The sequence below is a fragment of the Ostrea edulis genome, chromosome 8 (assembly GCF_947568905.1).
Source record: "Ostrea edulis chromosome 8, xbOstEdul1.1, whole genome shotgun sequence".
Classification (NCBI taxonomy): Eukaryota; Metazoa; Mollusca; class Bivalvia; order Ostreida; family Ostreidae; genus Ostrea; species Ostrea edulis.
The window spans coordinates 66,834,971-66,855,787 of NC_079171.1; the positions used below are offsets into that span (position 1 = coordinate 66,834,971).

General features: G+C 34.2%; 1 protein-coding gene across 1 annotated transcript in view; it reads left to right on the top strand.

The window, feature by feature from the left end:
- LOC125648676 (uncharacterized) overlaps positions 1-18,023 on the top strand; it is a 441,222-nt gene extending 423,199 nt beyond the window's left edge. The window contains exon 3 of the transcript XR_008797765.1: positions 17,695-18,023. The gene's annotated coding sequence lies outside the window, so the exon portion shown is untranslated. The remainder of the gene's footprint in view (positions 1-17,694) is intronic.
- Positions 18,024-20,817: the final 2,794 nt, after the last annotated feature.

A 20,817-nucleotide genomic window follows, 5' to 3' on the forward strand; every position in this document is an offset into this window, starting at 1 on the left:
TTGGTCTGTGTGCGTTCACCGTTCAAGTAGGACCGTGAACCATTTCAGGGACTACAGCATTAACTTTTATGTCGGTTGCCTGTCTCGATTTACAAAAAATAATAATAACGTAGAGTAGTGTGCATATGGTATCAGCTGGTAGATAGAAGCACTATACCAAAGGTTAATGGGAAATTGATTAACATTAAACTGCATTCCATGAAGATGAATTTGTTGGGTTATTGTTTAGATTAATGAGACATAGCATAACGTTTTTGTTAAAGCTCTAAAGCTGTTGGTGATATATAATGCAGGGACCAACAATCTTCTTCAAATATGTAATTTTAGTAGCATGCTATGCGATATGATTGCCAACTATCTATTTTATATTGCTGTTGGTGTGTGGAAAACGTGAGTACTTGGGAGAAACTCATGAATAACAAATGATCGATCACAAAACCCTATGACATACAAACACTGTCGATACTGATTATCAAACTAGGGTTCCAGTGGTGGGAAACAAGTGCATTAACCAATACGATATCCGGACACCCGGCCTCTATTACTTTACTCATGTAGATATTATCATTCGGCAAATTTACAAATTAGTTACATTTAACATGATATGTTTATATTTTTAAAAAAATACCTCTCCATTGCTTGTTAGGCACATACTTGTTTCAATTTTAAACACTTCATAAGTGATTACTGATATGTTTCATAGTTTGTAATATTTATCGATATACAATGTGGGGACCAACACGCTTCTTCAATTTCTGTAGCTATGGCGTATCCAGGTATTTGTCCGACTAGGAGATATGTTAGTCCAACTATCTATTTTGATCTTTATTAAACGCATTTGAAGTTACTATGTGTTTATTTACATATATGTTATCATTCAGAAAATTTATAAATTGGTTACATTCAACATGATATGTTTATAATTTAAAAAAGTAGATCTACTTTGCTTGTTAGGCACATACATGCTTTTATCTTAAAGACTTCATAAGGAATTACTTATATTTATCCAGTCATGGACCATGACGATGTGATGCAACAAACGAGCTCTACCCTCTTCACTGTGAACTGATTTATCACCAGTCTAACATCGTCAACAAGCATTGAAGGAATCTAAATGTGTGTCACCCAGTGCTTTATGTTTCATGATCTGTAATATGTATCGATATATATTGCAGGGACCAACAAGCTTCTTCAAATATATAATTTTAGTAGCATGCTATGCGATATGATTGCCAACTATCTATTTATATTGCTTATAGGAGTTATGCAATTGATCACTGTTCGTTATCTTCACCTTTCATGTATGTCCCGTGACAAAACACATAGACTCGGTTTATGTAAACATGGTATCTTTTATGATAGTGAGCATACATGTGCTTACTAAACATATCATTCCTTTCTCTGAGCAAAAACTAAATCCCCGGATAAAGCCCACCCTGAATTTGCTACATATTCTCTTGATAATGCATTTTATTTGGTCAACTGTTTCTTAACTCATTTGTACATGCTTAGAAATGATCATCTTCTGATGATGACGGTGGATATAAGCATTCCTTTTTCACGGGGAGAATAACATTTTGTATACAAGGCAAGCATCCGCGCTGATTTCTCTAAAATGAATATCCTGAAACTGAACCTCCGTGGAAAATATTCTGCCCTGCCTTGTTTACTTGGTGCTTCATATCAAGTTCAATCGGTCATGCCATTCTTGATACCCCATACGTCCTTAATGACATCATGATGATTTCACAAAAAAATTGCAAACGTTGATAGGTGAGTGACTGATACTTATCGTCTGTACACTATTGGTGCAAATAATTCGTTATTTGCAATAGGGACTTCGATTTCAATATAATTGTTTTTAGAAATAATTTTAACCAATCGGCATGATTATGTATGATATCTGTTTTGAGACAACAAATTAAGACAGTTTGACATAATCGTGAATTGATGATGTAAAGTTGATTAGATAATGTATAAATATATTAAATGTATGTACATTTGAAAAATAACAAACCCTGATGAATAAAATGTGAAGATAGCGAAAATCAGTCATTTTCATAACTCCTATAAACAATGCAAGAAAGAAAGATGAGGAAACATGAACAACTTGGTATACCAGATATGAAACCAGTTGCCTCTGAGGGGTAAGCATCCACTGTCGTTAGTATTAAAAGTATGTGTTCACCATATAAACAGAGATATCCGTAGTCAAAATTAGTTTGCCAAGAACGGTGAAACAATTGTTATGAAACACGTCAGACAGGATTTGACCCAGTTGTATGGTGTTTTGACAAAGTAGATCGTTATAACGACCAACCAATTTGCGGAATGCTGACTTTAAGAGATATTGTTAAAATTACCGCACCATCAATTTGTTATCAGTAGCCTGCCTCGGTGTAGAAACCGACCACGAGCAGAACAAGCTCTTGCTCATCAGATCACTGGAGATATATAAACACTGAATACATATGAAGGTACAACAATATCGGAAGCTGCAATCATCACGTTTGAGTCGTCAGTTTGCCGTTAACCTTTTTGTTCAATAAAATATCCAAATATGAAGCAGAGGAGGACAACTCCGTGTTGTATTTTATAGCGAGTTTGCAGCTATATGTATTGAATCAACACATCAATGACAGTTGTTTTTTTTTTAATAGATAAAAGTTCGTCAATGGAAATTGAAGATATCATATGGTAATACATGAAAGGTGAAGATAACGAACAGTGATCAATCTTGCAACTCATATCAGTAATTCAAAATAGATAGTTGGGCAAACACGGACCCCTGGAAACACAAGAGGTGGGGTCAGGTGCCCAGGAGGAGTAAGCACCCCCTGTTGACCGGTCACACCCGCGGTGAGCCCTATATCCTGATCAGGTAAACGGAGTTATACGCAGTCAAAATCAACTTGTCAAGAACGGCTTAACAATCGGTATGAAACACGTCAGACAACATTTGACCCAATGCTAGGTTGTATTGACGAACTATATATCTAAATGTTTAATTGAAGGCCACATCAGCACATGTTTCCTCTCACGTAGAAGTGTTTGAGTAAATTCAGCTTCACATGAATATAAAAACAGGTCGGCTAACAGAGGAAAGCAATTCATGTCCTTGGGGATTTCAACATATTGTTGGACGATCTGATCAACAAAGCCACTAATATCTTAAATGTCTATAAAACTGAACCATGGTTTTGAAGAATGTTATCCTTTGAACGGGGAGATGAAGTAGACGTACGATAACCAAAAGTAGAAGTTGATACCATACCCCCTATCAAGAATGCAAAACTCAGAGTAACAACAACATTTGGGTCGGATACCATGGAATAGTAAGCGACCCCTGTCAATAGACAAAAGTATTTTCCTTCATATTCAATTTTAAGTTATAACTTGTGTATTGTTTTTATTAGTTTAGTAGCACGTCTCAGTAGAGTTGCATCAAATGGGGAAGAAAGTGTTAGATGATAAATAATATCCCATATTATGTCAATATCGTTTAATAGAAAAGGTGTCAAATGATAAATAATGCCCCATATTATGTTAATAACATGTAATAGAAAAGGTGTCAGATGTTATATAATGCCCCATGTTGTCTTAATGTAGTGTAATAGAAAAGGTGTCAGATGATAAATGCAAGGTGAAGATAACGAACAGTAATCGATCTCATAACTCCTACAAGCAATACAAAATAGATAGTTGGGCAAACACGGACCCCTGGGCACACCAGAGGTGGGATCAGGTGCCTGGGAGGAGTAAGCATCCCTCATAATACCTCATATTATGTTTATATCGTGTAATAGAAAAGCGTTCATAAGATCCCTGGTCAGATCAATCTTCAATTACAATACCATTGCCTTAGGGATATACGGGGTGATGATCACGTGATGATTGCGAATTTATTATACATTTATAACCGGACGCAGCGTAGTTAAAGCCTCCTGAGAAAAATCACAATATTCTACAGACACACTGCATGACGTCACAATAAAAAAGTTCGTCACGACGTTGTTACCGCTGCCAAGTGTCATGTGTATATAAGTTAATTGAATTTTTGTCAAATGATAATTTTTGTTTTTATTTCATATTGATTACAAGTCCCCCTTTTCATGTACAATGTATATATATTATGTATACAGTATGCGTCACAGCAATTTTGATAGTATAGCCTATTAGTCACCGAAATTACTCCTACATATACATGCAATTTGAATCTAGACATTTACAGAAAGAAAGTCAATCGTACGTAAACAATGACTCGGTGTAATTGTAAGATAATGATCGTTTGTTGGTTTTTACTAAAATAGTGTGAAACTAGAATTGGACACACATTTCACCGAATCTTGCATGGGAACGCAGAAACTATTCTGGTGCTTTTATAATTGATAATTGTTTGCGACAAATACCCCACCCCTACCCCCCATATGCCGAGGATCGATACTTTTTGTCAATTATTAACGTCCATGCTAGGAATGTTTAATTTTCCGAAGCATGTTCATGTAAATATAAGAACGCTTTATCTCTCAAACTATTTTATATTACAAATTAAATTTCTAACTTTGCGAAACAGTGCTTCAAAAATGGTAACAAATGTAATAAATATGACACACGTAGGAAAGTATGCGAGAAGCAGACGTGGGAAAAAGAAAAAAAAGTTCAAAGTCACAACCTGTGCGACACATAAATTCCTTGAAAAATAGGATGGAGACGATCCGAGTCATAAGCGACACTAGCTACCCTGGCCGCGGAAGTACTGTTGATCTTGTAAACGAACTAGTAACTTATATTGACGTTAACAAGATATAGCCCCGTGGTTTGAAGGAAGAAGAATTGTAGAGCTAGACATTTTGTCCAAAGTCATGTATAATTTATACATGTATATTAAAAAAAAAATTGAAATCTTAATTTGTTTTCATTAACTCAATTTTTATTCCATTATCATGGAAATTCTAAATATTTCAATAGGATAAAAACTAAACAAAAATAGTTTCTAACAATGTATTCCAAATCAGGCCAGATAATCCCCCTGTCTTTGACAGTGAGGATTGTAAAAAAAAAATACTTCAAATAAGTTGAGACTGTCCTCTCCCCCAATACTTTTAACAGTAGTTGTACATGGAAATAATATAAGCTTGAAAGTTATTAATAACAAATATTTCGCCAAGCCCAACCTCAAGTAAACATACATGTATCAAGGTATAACTTCAAGGACGCCTACCTAAAAAAAGATTAGCTTCAACCCTTCATATTTTTACAGGAGGTTGGGTATATGAATATCTTTTAATTACAGTATTTGCAACAACAAAAAAACCATTGACAGGTTTTTAGCACTGCTTCATTTAGTATATGGAATACCATGTTTTTGAGCACTAATTTCCCAAATCCTTAAATGTTTCCAATTTTTTATTATATTGTTATGTTGACGCATGTCATTATTATTAATTTTATATTTTGCATATATTTTAAAGATGATTGTAAAAGATATGTATAAAAATTCCATCAAATTATTTTTTTTTGAAATGAAAATCGGAATGATCTTGTAAAATTCAAAAGTTTCGAAAAGGGGGGTCATTCAAATATTCCGTTTATGACAATGGTTACACGACGAGAAACGACGTCAATATATCCTTGATCAAACTGACTGTTATATACACGCTCAGTAGATATAGTTCCGTCTTTATGACCCTTGGCACTCACCAATGAAGAGTTTAAATGATCATTATCAATAACATATGTTCGCACAGTTATCTCATCACTGGTTGTAATTTGTCGAAACGACCGTTTATTAGTGTTTGTTTTAATCGCCGGTGTGCTATATGGAACTCGGATATTGTTGTTGTGCAGGGTGCATTGTGTATGAGGTGCGTCATTAGATAGGGAAGTCAATGTTATCCTCTGTAGCATACACATCACCGACATCTATGACATTTGTACAAAGTCTTCTGTCATTTAAAAGAGACGGACGTGTTACCCATTTGCTAATGTAATAGAACTTAGAGATTCATCGTCATCAGGGAAGAATGGGTCCTCTTCATTTGGATTATCCAATAACATTTTCGGAAATTCTGAGTTACACGACACAACATCTGCAACAACCAATTGAGCGGCTGACTTGTATTCAATTGAAAAGTCGCATCGTTGTAAAAGTGCAAGCCATTCCTCATAACTAGCAGTTCACAATTGCTTTTGGAATAACGGATTAATGCTTGTTGATTACACTCAAAGCTAAAATGTTTTCCATCTAAATAGGAAGAACAATCGATAATGACAGTAAGCATGCCAAGGAGTTGTGATTTTCTCGGACCATAAGAGATATGCCATTTTGGCAATCCCTCGGATCCAAACTGTACGATATGAGATGTTCCAGCAGAGTGTTATTGGTAAAACATTTACGTGATTCCTTTACTTGAAATATCTAAGAGAACACGAACTCAATATCATGACGAGAAAATGTCAAAAGAGATTTTCCCAATAGCAGAGACTTTGATTTTCTGAATGCATGTTCTTGTTCATCGTTCCGGAAATATTTACCTTTTATGTCGAACAGGTTTTTTTTCACGGAATTGCAACTATCGGGCTTGTAATATATAGGTTTTCATTTTCATCTACCAGTACAGCAATGCCTTGTCAAAATAATCAATCAAACTGATGGCGCAATATGTCACGTTTTTGAGGTGGGAGATGACGTGGTTTATGATGATTTGATGATACGTTTAGTTTCACGTGATGTGTGTATTGCGTCACCTTGGTTACACCATTATCAGGATTGTCTTTAGTAACAAACACATCTTTTTTACTCTACAAAATATTTTGAACGGTTTTAAGGCCACCATATTTCAATTCCGGGCTAACAGGAAAGCTGTCGAGTAAATAATTTCCTTATGTCTGTTAACTACTAGAAGTAAACATTTGTTTACTACATACACTATCTCAATTTAGACATTATTTGCTATCAACATTGAATATTACGTGAGCAAACATTACTTAAACATGCCTCTATGTTATTCATACCAATGTTGACCAATTTGTCCGACAAAAAGCTTCAAAGGAACGTAATGACCATTGTGTACACAAACAAGTCCTTTCGCTGCAACAATATATTTGTTTCTCATAATGCTATTAGGTAAACATATACCCTAGGGATGAACAGGTATTTTTTTCAGGCGTCTTTGCCTTATTAATTACATTAGACATTGGTGGTAAGGTAAAACAATATGTACTTCTTACCTTACATGTAGAACCGAAATCCATAGACAGGGACATATATTTAGAATTCGACACAATACCTATCAACACAAACAAATGCGAGCCAAGAATAAACGGATGAGATGATTCCCTAAGCTGGTATTCATAAATATACGCATATAGTTCCGTCTCTTGCACTTTCATCCTGGCGATACCTATAATACGAATTTGTTTACCATGTGTTGACTGAATTTTTGGACTGATAGAAGAATGAATAACTGATTTTGATTTGGTACAAAAACTGCCATAAAGGGAAACATATAGTAAATACATTGCAGTACCGGAGTCTAAAAGCGCAGATAATGAAATGGAACCAGTTTTGACGATGATAAACATACATTAACCGTGGTTTTGATCTTGAACATATTTTCCTTGGCAACATTACATGAGCCCAATACAGATACCATAAGGAGGCGTTATTTCTTTCACCCTATTATTCCTTTATGACGTCGACAACGGTTGTGAGAAATCGACAGTTGGAGCGTTTAAGTGTGGGTAAGAGGAAAGGTGAAGTTAACGAGCAGTGACCAATCTCATAACTCCTATAAGCAATACAAAATAAAAAGTAGGACAAACACGGATCCCTGGATATACCAGAGGTGGAATCAGGTGCCTAGGAGGAGTAAGCACATCCTTCGAAGTCAATAACATGAATCATTTTAATGCTATTTCTGAGTTTTAAAATAGAAATTCCAAGCTAGAAAGCCACGATTTCTTTACCTGCTGTTTTGCATAATTTTTTAGAGTTTCTAACATCCATTAAGCATTATTTTGTTTTATTAAAACTGTAGAGGGCGGAATACCCTTTAATTGATTGTGACGTCAGAGTTAGAGTTAGATGGGGCATGGAACCACTCGAATTAACCTGCATAATCCTTGATTTTCAAATTGTGGGTAAGGTCAAAAATGTATGTCATCATGGAAATATTTTATTCATTTCAAATGTCTGATAGAATATTTCTGGTACCATTGATCATCTTTAACTTGATACGAACCTTGTATATCGTTCTGACACATTTACCCTCATTGGTGATCCTTTATAATGTTTCAGCATTGATGTTTTTCATATTATCAAAGAGAATCGGCGAGAATTTCAGTTTTTACTTATAAGTCATTGATCTCTGAATTTCGCTCAAGGTTGCAGGTCAAGGGCATTAAGAGTATTAAAGTTGTTAAAGTTGATTAGATTTTAAGAAATACATTCTTAGTTTATGATATTAAGGATAGTGGATTAAAACTTTATATTCCAGGCCAATGGGGCTACACATTTAACTTAAATACTCTTACCTGTTTTTAAACTGTGGTTGTATAATTATGGTTGCTAGTTTGCTGTAGTTGGTTTATGACACATGGAGACTTAAATTGTTCAGACACGTATTCACAAATTTATCACCAAACGTTTTGCATCAGATGTGCAGTATCGGATCCTCAGTTAGAATCGTAAAACGGATGTCACGTGTTACAGTAGGCATGATACACCAGAGGACCCTCACTGCTCATTGGCTGTAAGTGCTGAACAAAGGCTTAAATCTGAAACCCTTCACCGGTCTTGTTGACATCTCCGTATAAGTGACATTGTCGAGAGGAACGTTAAACCAAGATACATCCACAAATACATAGATATATATAAAAAAAAACAAGTTAGTTTGATGAAGACTTGTTGCGTTCAACATATATATTGTATATACACATGTGCATTGGTGATATTTGTCTAAAGGAATATTGCAAGTGAATCTTCATTCAGTTTGAATGTTGAGACTTATAATTGTTTTTAGATGATTTTACCTTCTATCGATAACATCCCCATTCAAACACACATATAACAGTTTAAATATTTAAAAGCAGCTGCTACAGTATCTAGAAACCAGTGTGTATAAATCGTAGCTACATCAGACAAGGTAACGTAACTTTAGTGCGATCTTATCTTAAGCAACACTTGAAGAGTTGTTGTTCTTTGAGTTATAGCGATTGTACATGTTTACATCGATTTACCTCGAGTAAACATGATATGTTTTTTATGAAGGGTACAGTATTAAATGCATTATCAGATATATTCGTTTAGAATAGCAAATCCAGAAAGACGACGCTTTATTTTAATTTCCTTATTTTATCCGCTATCTGCGTTTACTAGCATTTGTTTCAATCAATACAGTAAGACCGAAATTCAACAATTCATAATGTTTTTTTTTTTTCAATCGGAATAAAGTGTTAACAAATTTAAACATTCCCTTTTTAGATAATTTCCAGCCCATCATATAGATCTATAACGAGTGCATGGGCGTATCTATATATCTAAAATATGCAATCAATCCCTTAGACGTTAACATAAATGTTTATTAGCATCAATTCAAAATAATGTAAATCGTTACATTAATTAACTAATTAAAGGGATCATGCAGCGATTAATTCTAACTCATCAAGTAACTATATTGTGCTTCTTTTCAATTAACCATGTCCCCAATAGCACTACAGGGAATCCAAATTGACGTACATACTCAAACGCACTTTATTCGGAAGTCATCACACTACACGCTTGTTTATAAGTGTTTAAATAATCCATTCAGATTATTACACGTGGTTCCGGTTGTTCGTTCTTATTTTGATGAATGGGTAGAAGTAGGATGTATTTTAGAGGAAAAACCTTATACAGCCACTTTCATTGTTGAATGGTTAGGGATATTGTGTTCTATTTGGGTGTTGTGATATTCATCACACTAATCCAACACTGATGCGTACTGTGGCTGATTGACCGCCTTACGCTGTAAAATTTCACAATGTGAGCATTGGTTCTTTGTTGTTGTTTTTTTTTAAATCTTATTAATAAAAATAAACATTCTCAAATGAAGATCGTGTGTCTGCCATATAAATATGATGGTACTTAAGTTACAAATGTCAGTGACTTTACCAGAATACTTATTGGTGGAAGAATGAATACCCATTTCTCACGGTTTTTTTTTTCTATTTCACTCCCTAATTGCGAAGAATGAGTATATCTGCACACGCATTTTTAAAAGAAAGAATGCAATACAATATCCTAAACAAAGCAAACATTTGACTTAACACTCAAACACCAATAAAGCGCTTCGCTATTTTTATTTTTCCTTCATTCATTCCTTTTTTCATTTTGTTTTACCTATTGTTGCAGTGAGTTTATAAAAAAACATGTTGTCTTACTACTGTCGCATAGAACATAAAATGTAAGAAGTTATTACGTTAAACATTAAGATAATATAGGCATAGAACGCTATTGTGATGGGTGGATAGATGAATAAAGTGAGTCATCTTCTAATTACAGGTACTTTTAAATGTCCATTCAGTCACATTTACTATTGAACTACTTTTCAATCATTTTTCAGTAGTTATTCAGTCACAATTAAATTAGTAATAAATCAGTCTCATTTCGGATATCATTCAGTAACAATTTTGTCACATTTGATTGAATATCTAGTTACCTTTTAGACATCGATGAGTTTAATCTATGGAACATTCAGTTCTATATTCATGTTGTCATATCTTAACGACCAATTCGCTATATCTCTTGTTTGAATATATATTTAACAATTTCGATGACTTTATTTCCGTGCATATGATCATTCAGTACCCTGTCTTGTCAACGTTTTACATTTTAGAAATAATTGTTGAGGTCTGTGCGACACCAAACAAATTTATATGTTGTTTTTTTAGTTTATGTAACCATTTGTCACCCTGTGATTAACATTTCCTCGAGTATTACCATCAATCCATGTAATCGTATGTCGTCGTATGGAATCGCTTATACTTCCATTTTGATACAAACAGTGGATATAACGAAGTGTGATCAATACCGTATCTCCTATCAGAAATATAAAATATATATTAAGTCAACACCGGATATGCCAGAAATGGGATCAAGTGCTTAAGACGGATACGCACCCCTTTTTGACAGTTCGCACCTGCCGTGAGTCCTGTATGCTTAATGAGTAAATGGATATACATTTTTATATAATTACTTCAATCTAGATTATGACGGTGTAACCGGGAATTTTTACTTCCCCTAGGTATCTGTTTTTATTCCTGATGTTTCCAGGGCATGTGACTGCTCTAACCTTAGTATTATATTCCTAACGGAATGTGTGATATTAAGCATTTTTCGTTGTGGTAACCTTTTAGCCATTACATCACTATCAAATATATACACAGAAAAGTTTAAAAAAAATATATCAACAGCGTATTCATGCAAACTAGTTTGAGTAAATCGGAGCTACATCAGACAAGGAACATAACTGTAAAATCAGTGCGGTCTTATTCTCTGCAAAACGTGAAGGGTTGTTGTTCTTTGAGCAGCTGAGGTTATCCATGTTTATATTGATTTACCTCGAGTAATGTATGTATGCTTGTTGTGAAGGGTAAGCATCAGATAAATTACTAGAAATGTTATTTTAACCCAGAAAACGTAAACTGTATTCCCATTCCCTTAATCAATCTTATCTTATTCTCATATCATTTGTTTTAAGCATTAAAGTAATATCAAAATACTAAAGGTACGTAGCATATATTAATAGTAATTGAGTGTTCATAAATGTAACCCTTTCCTTCTTAGAAATTTGCCCTGCCTATCAAGTCTATATAGGTATAAAAAGCCCATGTGTATATCAATATTTCTGACCTAAATGTTCATATCAACTTCATACATTGTCTTGAATAATGTATACTCGTATATATGATGCGAGTTTCATTAAAATACTTTTGCTTATAATTCATAATTATTTCTAAGAAAGGGATTTATCAACATGGATAATACTGATAATCTCAAGTAGCCTAATATACATACTAACTGTTATGTTTCATGTACCTTCTACGTCGAGCATGTGCCCCTAAACAAAACTTGAATAACACTTTATCTGCTTTGCTCTAAGAATTCTAGCAACGCTATTTGTCCAACTATCGCTCATGTTTTGTGAAATTGGTGGCAAAAGTCTAAGACTTTGACTCCATTAATATATATCTGTTTTCACATCAAATTTCTTAATGGCTTCCTTGATGATTGAGGGTCCCTGGACACCGGCTGAGAGCCTCGATTTCGTTTCCAAATGGCCTCGACCTGAATAACGCGTATTGTACCATGTATACTATATTTGTAGATTTGCTAAACATCGAGAGTTAATATGAAGTCACAATACACTGTGGGTATCAATTGCGTTATATTTCCCGCATTCAATCAATAGGCGGACAAATATAATCTAAATTTGTGTAACAAGCTAGGGTACTTTGGTAGAGCTCGGTCCTCATAGGTTTGGCGCTTAGTATGTAATATGTGTACCCAATAATCAAATTGCAATACCCTTTCCTTCGCCTTCAAACACGGTATCCCCTTAATATATGTGTTATTTTCACAGAACATTTTTTTCCGTTTGTATTGTAAAACTTATACGGTACCAATATTGATGCACCAGATGCGCATTTCAACAAATAATGTCTCTTCAGTGATGCCCATATTTCAAATAAATTCGATTCAACATTCTCTGTGGGACCTTCAAATCGACAATTCAGTTGTTAATTACATTTTTGAAATTATTGCGTTAAATTCCCAGCAATATAATGTTGTCTGTTGCAATGTGTTTCAATGTTTATAACCATCATGCACTTAACTTTCAAAGCTTATCTTTGATAGCAAAATCATATTTAACACCGCTGATTTGATCAAACAAATGTTACTTAAGGAAGTTAACACCTGAGCTTTTGAGTAAAACTGCGCAGGATGCTACAACTAAGTATTCACTGGGTCAATATTAATCTCATTGGTGCAAACATATTACACATCTATTGCTGAACCATATCCAGGTGAACATTTTTGTGTCAATTCAAATTTTGAAAGGGTTTGACAGGAACTATATTTTGTGGTGGAAGGATTCACTAACCAAAAAGTTCTACTTCTGCATGATATTACAGTTTCCATTTCATCCAATGTATCGTCAATTTGTATACTCCTATACGTGCATTTCAGTTTTATAATTCATGATACAGGTAGTTGAGACTTAGAACTAGTTCAAATGTTATAATTTATTAACTTGGTTGATATATGTTATCCAAACAGAACACCGATTCTTAAAAAAGCTATAAAAATTTACTCAAAATTTTGTATAAAAATTCAGTATTTTCGCCAATAATAAAAAAAAAATTGATCTCCAACACTAACGTTTTATAGTTGCATTTTTAATTGGAAGACCAGACCTTGGGAATTATGTAAAATTTTAGAAATTGACATTACTCCTAATATGTCCTTTTAAACTCTCAATTTTGATATCATGAAGTTGTTTGTATATCAAGTGCAAAAAGGTCATTATTTATTTCCTTTTCTAGTATTAATTTCTTTTTTCATCTGTAGTGTTAGAGGACATGGGTATGCATTTATTTTATGCAATACTTGATTTGTGTTGCACATGTGGTGTTGACACTAACAGAAAAATCAAGTTTGATTGCATAACTTTTAAGTGCAGAAAGGTTATATTTAGAACATTATAGCTCAATAACAAGCGTTACGACCCCAGTTTTTCTTTTTAATTTCCCAATTTCCCTTCAATGTAGAAATCAAAAATACACTTCCCTAAAAATTGACATAACTCCAAATGTCAGGTGTGAACCTCTTTAATTCAACTTAAATTAGTTTAGAATTCAATCAGGTTTTAATACTAATTAATTCTTTTTACAGTTTGCTGTATCCATTTATAAACTTCATGTATGTATATAAACTTTACTATAACAATAAGAAAATTCAACAAACCATGAAATAAGAATCATAATCGCAACTTCAACATCAAACCATTTCAACATAGGGTGGATCATTGTTTATCCTTGAGGGATATGCCTTGCATCTTATCAACATCATCTTTCCAACATCCTGGACTATATTTCAAATTCGATATTTTTCTCTTGGGGTCTGATTCCCACAAACATCATAACATGAAAACGGTGAAAAAATCAGCTAGAGAATTAATACTATCGACATTTCTGACCCAAATGTTCATATCAAAATCATACAATTGTCATGAATCACGTTTACCTGTATATATGACGCGATATTTTCATTCAAATACTTTTGTTTATAATTCAAAATGATTTTTAACAAACAGTTTTATTAGCATGAATTATATCGCTATTCTCAATTAGCGCAATACAGATAATACATTGTAACTGCTATGTTTTCATATACCTTCTACTCGAGTATGTATCCCTAAACAAAAGTTGCATAACTCTTTGTTTGCTCTAGGAATTCTAACAACGCTATTTGCTCAACTATCGATCATGTTTTGTGAAATTAGTGGCAAAAGTCTAAGACTTTGACTCCATTGATTTATAGCTGCTTTCATATCCAATTTCTGATTGGTTTCTATGACGATTGAGCGTCCCTAAACACCGACTGAGAGCCTCGAAATCGTTTCAAAATGGCCGCGGCATGGATACGAAGTATTGTACCATGTATCCTATGATTGTAAATTTGCTGAACGTCGACGATGAATATGACGTCACGATACACTGTTTGGATCAATTGCGTTATATTTCCCGCGTTCAATGAATAGGCGGATCAAATATCTAAAGTCGCGTAACAAGCTAGGGTACTTTGGTGGATCTCTGTCCTCATACTTTAGGCGCTAAGTTTGGAATATTTTTATTCTATAATGAAATTGCAATACCTTTTGCTTCGCCTTCAAACACGGTCACGCCTTAAGACGTATTTCATATTTACAAAACTTTTTTATCGTTTGTATGAAATTTATTGTACAGAGGGGCATGACAATCGAGTCGTGCAACGACTCCACCGTCCTTCTGTACAATCAATTTCATACAGACCCCCCCCCCCCAAAAAAAAAAAAACAACACAGTAAATGCCCCCTCTGTACAGTGTGAGGTGAAGATAACGAACAGTGATCAATCTCATAACTCCTATAAGCAATACAAAAGAGATAGTTGGGCAAACACGGACCCCTGGACACACCAGAGGTGGGATCATGTGACTAGGAGGAGTAAGCATCCCCTGTTGACCGGTCACACCCGCCGTGAGCCCCATATCCTGATCAGGTAAATTTCATACAAATCAAAAAAACAAAAAAAACAAACAAAAAAACCCACTGTAAATGTCTTTTGTCATGATGAACATTCATAACATAATTACAAAAATTGCATGTAATGTGACGTCATAAATCGGGGGTTGATAAAAGATTCGACATGGAGATCGGTGACGCTGACTCTTTAAAGTGTTAACATGAATTGGATGACGTTTAGTAATCTCAAATATGCACGGTATTAATGGATAATGATGAAAACAAAGTGGATGAGGGATTGAACACAATACGTACATGTATGCCGCAAACTTTAACTACATATAACACGTGCTTTTTGCAATTGAGAGTCATTACTATTGTAGTATTGAGTATGTTGATGTGTGAGTGCCGGATTGATAACCCTCCTCCCACCGTTCACAACAAATATACACGACATTTCTGCATGACATATATATATATGATGACCAAGTTATCAATTTATTAAAGTCAAGTTTCAAATGTAGTTTCAAATAGGTGTGAGTATACTATGACAAAAATAGCAGTGTGCTGTACACTAAACCACGAGGAAAGAAAATAAGTTTAAGTTACATGTACAAAAATGAGATTCAAATAACATGGATAATCATGGAAATAACTGCACAGATCATTACACAAAGTCAAGATATACAACTGACTGACCTTGATAAATATTTGCTTATAAACTAAAGATTATCACCACTCTATGTACCAATGTAATTAACATTTCTATATACGTTTACATTATGACCCCTGAGTCGAGGCCTCTGCTGGTGGACTGTTAGTCCCCGAGGGTCTCTACAGCACAGTAGCTCAGTACTTGGTTACTAGCTTGAAAATACGGATGTATATTTAATTGCTGTTATAAAATTTAGAAATTCATTTCAAAATTAAGGAATATCTCTCTCGTGCATAGCTCTTATCCTTGGATGAATTTGGCTCCACTTTTTGGCACGCTGTTTTTGGCTATATTTAGCTCCAAAACTTCATAGTTATTTTGGATTTCAAACATTTCGGTTGAACATCACTGAAGAGACATTACTTGTCGAAATGCGCATCTGTTGCATCAAAATTGGTACCCTATACGTTTTACATTATAGCACACGTGTGTCACATTATTGCAAATAATATAAACTTACCCCAAATAGGGCCAACTATGCAGATTATGCAAGTCTATTACTCTAGACAGTCAACAGATACAGGGCCACACACTTGTTAATATTGATTGATTGGATATTGTTTAACGTCCCTCTCGAGAATATTTTACTCATAACTTCAACTGCAGGTGAAGGGCAGCAACATTTCGGCGTATAGTCGGCGCCTATGGCCTTTGAGCAGGGAGGAATCTGTATCATGCCACACCTGCTGTGACACGGGGCCTCGTTTTTTTTTTTTTGCGTTCTCATCCGAAGGACCGCCCCATCTAGTCGTCTTCTAGGACAAGCAAGATATACTGAGGACCTATTCTAACCTGGATCCTAACGGGATCACTTGTATATAACCTAGCAAAAAATTGATAACCCGTGTGACCACACACTGAACATTAAGCACATATTTGCACATAAGTCTGTGTTTGCCCAGCTATCTATTTTGTATTGATTGTAGGAGTTTTGAGATTGACCACTCTTCGTCATCTTCACCGTTCATAATAGGAATTAATTTTCTAGTACAACCTTGAAAGACGATGAAGCAACCATTACGTAATCGTTCTACTAAAAATAATATGAGTCTAACAATATCAGTCGCATGTAACCATAACATGCGCATCTGGTGCATAAAAATTGGTACCGTATACGTTTTACATGTAAACATAACTTCTCTAGAACACTCTATGTTAACTCAGTGCAATTAGTGATATACACAACACTTAAAATGTTTGAAAGACAATGAAAACTCAAATATGTAATGTATATCAATGAAAGCTAACAAGAAAAATACAACAAAACATACTCATGACACACTTGATAGAACATCTGCTACAGTATTATCTCTGTCTTTGATATGTTTGATATCAATATCATACTCTTGTAATAATATACTCCATATTGTGAGTCTTTGATTAGAGTTGAACAATACAAGGAAAGATACTTTCTTCTAATGTAAAAACATTTGAACAAACCTTATACGATATGAATATAAAAAAAATCAGCTCCATATGTAAGAAAGGAGTACAATTCGTGCCTGTGGTAATTCCTACATGCTGTTTGAAGATATGATCACGAAAGACTACGAAGATATTGTCGCTCAATAACTATTACAGCATGTTTTTATTGAAGCGCCAGGGTACGTGTGCGTAGAATCAGAGTGGTGTTTATAAAAAAGTAATACTATTGGATTGATTGATTGATTGCATATTGTTTGACGTGAATTTCGATTTTTTTTAACCATATAGAGACGTCACCAACACCGGCAAAGGACTTCGAATTTAGGCCTATTTTCGGCGCTTACAGCCATTGAGCAGTGAGGGTTTTTAGCATGCCACACCTACCGTAACACGGGACATCCATTTTAAATGTCATCTCCGAGGAGACATGGTATTCACTCTTGATTCCGAGGGTTTGACGATGGAACTGTCACTACCTGCTTTAACGACTTAGGTCTGTCGCAACCAGGATTTAAACCCTGACCGTCCCCATGCGGAGCTGAATGATCATTAGATATGAATATTTCCTTTTTCGTAAACGTTTGACATTTTAGGATATATTGTTGATGTTTGTACGATATACCTACGAATTTTTTATGGTTTTGTTTTTGATTTTTGTAGTAATTTGCCTCGTTTTCTTTTTAGCTCTTACAAATTTATTATTATTTCGAATTTCAAACATTTCGGCTTGAGCATCACTGAAGAGACAGTATTTGTCTAAATGCGCATCTGGTGCATCAACATTGGAACCGTATAAGTTTTACATCAAACACATACACAGAAAAGTTGAAATATCTATAAAGAGCTTAGTCCTGTAGATCTTAGCTATATCAGACAAGGTAACGTAACTTTACAATCAATACGGTCTTATCTTCAGCAAAACGTGACGAGTTGTTGTTCTTTGAGCTACTGAGATAATCCATGTATACATTGATTTACCTCGAGTAAACTATTTGTGCTTTTTGTGAAGGATAAGCATTGAATACATTACCGGATATATTGTAGGATAAGAAACCCAGAAAAGTGAGACTGTATTATCATATCCTTACTCCAGCCCTTATCTAATCTACATGTCTTTTAATTATTAAAGTAATACCAAAATACATAACATTTCTCCATAGTAATAGAGTGTTTGTAAATTCAAACCTTTTCCTTGTTTCACAGTCTTCATGTTTATCGTGTATATAAAACACAAATATGTATATCGATGTATATGTAAAAAAAAAAGCAATTAATTTCCTAGATATTAGCATAAATATTAAATAAAATCAATTCAAACATATGTAAATATGCGCATTAATCATTATATAACCAATCAATGGGATTATATTGTAATTAATTTTAACACATCGAGTAACTTGATTTTGTTTTAGTTCAATTAGCCATATACTCTGAAGCAGTAATGGGACTTCCCAATGAGGTAGACACTTAAAAGCACTTCATACGGAAGTCATCACACTGCGTGTGTAACTACAATTGAGTTAAACAATCTCTTCAGACTACTACACCTTGTTCCGGTTGTTCTTTCTTATTTGTACGAATGAACATACGTAAAATGCATTCTAAAGCATTATACGTTTACAGCCAGTTTAAGTATAGCATGTTTAGTGATATTGATATTCTATTGGCGTAGATTCAAATATATAAGTGTTGTCCAGCTCATCATAATAAAGCAACACTCAACACATTCTTGACTGCTTGACCGCATCGTGTTCTGCAATTTTCACAGTGCGGACAGTACATTCTTTGATTTTTAATCAGATCAATAAAAATACAATATATTCCAATAAAGACCGTGTGACTTTCATTAAAGTATGACTATAGATAGTTGATATATCTTCTTATTAAATTGGGGAAAGTTTAATTTCCCTTTGTTTTCATATTGCAAATAACAATGACTTTACTTGAGTCATATATTGGTAAAATGACTACCCATTTCTACGCATTTTTTTTTTATTTCACTCCATAATCGCAAGATATGGGTATCTCTGCACACAATATTTCATAAAAGAATGAAATATCATATAAAAGCACAAACAAATTATATAAAAGTCAAACACCAATAAAGCTTTACATAATTTGCTTTCTTCTTTCATTTATTTATTTCCATTGTTGTTGTTCTTGTTACAATGAGTTTATGAAAAAAAAAACATATTGCTGTGTTAATGTCGAAAAAAAAAAAACACGGTATATTGTTCAAAGTTCTTCTGTTCAACATTTAGATAACATATCTACAAAAAGGCTTTAGTGAAAAGTGATTAGATGAATAATGAGTAATCTTTTAATTAATTTTAAATATCCATTCAGCCCCGATTCATTTCCCATCGAAATGCCTTGCAATCACTGTAAAGTAACATTTCGGTCTAATTTCAGACACCATTCAGTCACCTTTCAATAATAATTTCACTGTATTTTAGTGAATATTCAGTTACCGTTTAGGCTTCCACCAGTTTCGTTTAATGGAAATTCAGTTTCTGTTCTATACTCATACCGTCACGCCTTAATGATCATTTTGTTACCTCTACTATTTCAATACATATTCAACAATTTGAATGACTTCATTCCATGTACAAGATCATTCGGTAGCTTATCTTGACACTTTTTACATTTTATAAATTATTACATTAATTTGTACTAAACCCCGCCGTTATTCATGGTTTGGTGTTTAATAACCATGTTCGTTTGCCTCCTTGTGATTAACATTTCATCGATCATTAAGAAAGCCCATACCGCCTAGAATTGCTTATATTACCATTTTGATAAGAATAGTAAAAATAACGAACAATGATCAATCTCATAAATCCTATACAGAATTCAAAATAGAATGATAGACAAACCTGGATACACCCGAGGTGGGATGAATTGCGTAGCCGGAATAAGCATCCCATGTTGACAGGTCATACCCGCTGTGAGTCATATATGTTGTGATCAGATAAATTAATATGCCCTTTGCAAAGACTGACAGTTAGATTGTATTTCGGATTTTTGTTATTATTTTTACTAATGTCCTATGTAATTGTCCACATACCTATTGCATCACAACCAAGAACACCTCAATAGCCATAAAGTACATATGATACACTTAACATGTATTTACCTTTTTATTTAATTAGCAAGCTTCTTGTAAGTACCTTGGTAATCCCACTATAAAAGCACACTATGCACAGAAGGTTTGATATGGTGTATGCCACTAAAATAATATAATGCTAAAAATGTCAGGTCCACACAAACATTTCTAACCCTGGAACTCCACCGTTGTGACCGGCTAGCCGGGAATACTTAAACCTCTTACGTATCTATTTTCAACCCTGATGTTTCCAGGAACCAGCGGCTGTACTTTTATTTTCCTAATGGAATGTGAGATATTTCCTA